Raw genomic sequence first — 1967 nt, forward strand, 5'->3', positions numbered from 1 at the left:
AAAAATGGAGAAGCTGGGAAACCTTTGAGTGTTAATCGGGTGAAAATATCCAATTTCATTAAGAGTTAAAAATGATGTACCGATTTCAGATTGTAAATTTTAATTAGAGTAAACTTATCAAATAATTTATACTTTCAGAAGGGGTTTTGTGGAGATTTTAGTATTTTTATAGAGTTGAGATCATGAGTCAATTGAAGCTAGACTACCATGGAAAACCTGGAAGCACTGGACGACCGTTTCGTCCTATTATGGGACTCCTCAGCAGTGCGCGTCCACGAACCCACTCTCGCGGGATTCGAACCCAGGACCTACCAGTTTCGAGCCGAAGCCCTTAACCGATAGACCACTGAGCTGGCATCCAACGGTGTTAATTTCTAACTTCAACTGATTCACGAAATTGAGCAACCATTCACCAATGTCATCAGTGAGTTCCTATCTCACAACAGACCTGGTTGAACTCCACCGGTTACTGCTTCTCACTAGAACTCCAGGAAATACCTCAAGGAGTCAGTCACTAGTGAGCACCTGATTATTATCAGAAGGGGTTTTGTGGAGATTTTAGTATTTTTATAGAGTTGAGATCATGAGTCATGCTGAGGAGTCCCATAATAGGACGAAACGGCCGTCCAGTGCTTCCAGGTTTTCCATGGTAGTCTAGCTTCAATTGACTCATGATCTCAACTCTATAATTTATACTTTCATTTGTATCCTGCTTGATTAAAATACAAAAGTAATAAGGAATATTCAATTGATTTTTTTGGTTATATTTGACAATATGTTAATTGAAATGCCCCATAAGACACTAGCGTAAAAGAAAGACAGCATATACTGAATGTTTAAAAGTTATCCATAAGGAATTGAGAACCTCTACTCTCAGTCATTAATGGTATCATTTACATAATCGAAAAAGCTTATGTAACATGTATCATTCACACCAGAATTGTTCATCGTGATAGTTAATAGAGTTGTCCACAAGTCGATCAAAGTAGCGGCTGATTCAAGAGATTGATTTTACTGATTAATAAATAACCAAAAGACAATAAAAATTATATGGCACATAAACATACACATGTGTGCAATCAGTAATCGTAGAGAAGGGGAGCTAGTTTCGTAGCAACAAGCTTTAAATTACCAGATAACATAGTGAATGTGCTACGATTCATCTGATTCCAACGTAGTATTTACTATTATTTTTGTCCTGTACAAACAGTCTTACCATTTAAATTAAAAAGGTACCATATTACAGTCATTATTTTCCTAAACATTGATTATGATATTCTTTCTTATGCATAAAATGAGCAAGTTTCTGGTGTCATTGGAAATTAATCTAGCCTCGGAGACGACTAGGTATGGCTGTGACTGTTAGGAAGAAATGTGACTCTAGGGAAAACGTTTAATGCAACATTTGCGATGATAGTAAGTTTTTGAAAAATGTCCCGTCAAATTGGAAACTAAAGTAAACTAAAATCTAGTGAAACTTCTTAACATGGCTTATGCTAACAAGGAGGAGATCAATGTTTTAATGCTGATCGCTTGTGAACTACCAAATTTATACGAGTTACATAAAATTCATGATTGCAATAATCTATTAAGACCACTATTATCTTTATGATGATCAACTGGGTGTAAACTAGCAAAATGATTTGTGAAATTGCTAAATCCGATACATAATAAATTATGTAAGTTTTTTAAAAGACACATTTGAACTAGTTTATCTTTTTAGTGACATTCAAGTTAAGGGAAAGACTGGATTCTTTTAATGCAAACTCTCGTTTGATTAATGTACCATTACTCAAAACTGTTGATTTTCTTTGTGACTACATATTACGTGACTTCTTTTTTTAACAATTCGATCAACAAAATTGAAATGATTACTTTTACTATACGCCAGAAAAGTTTATCTCACCTTTGAAGGTGAAAAGTTTTTATAAACAATGATGTTGCTATTGATAGTACTTTGGGACATC

At 34.6% G+C, this 1967-nt stretch overlaps 1 non-coding gene across 1 annotated transcript; it reads right to left on the reverse strand.

The window, feature by feature from the left end:
* Positions 1–281: 281 nt before the first annotated feature.
* Smp_tRNA_02381_Pseudo_CGA.1.1 lies at positions 282–353 on the reverse strand. The gene has a single exon. It is a non-coding gene (tRNA).
* Positions 354–1967: the final 1614 nt, after the last annotated feature.

The sequence above is a fragment of the Schistosoma mansoni genome (genome assembly GCF_000237925.1).
Source record: "Schistosoma mansoni, WGS project CABG00000000 data, chromosome 2 unplaced supercontig 0108, strain Puerto Rico, whole genome shotgun sequence".
Classification (NCBI taxonomy): Eukaryota; Metazoa; Platyhelminthes; class Trematoda; order Strigeidida; family Schistosomatidae; genus Schistosoma; species Schistosoma mansoni.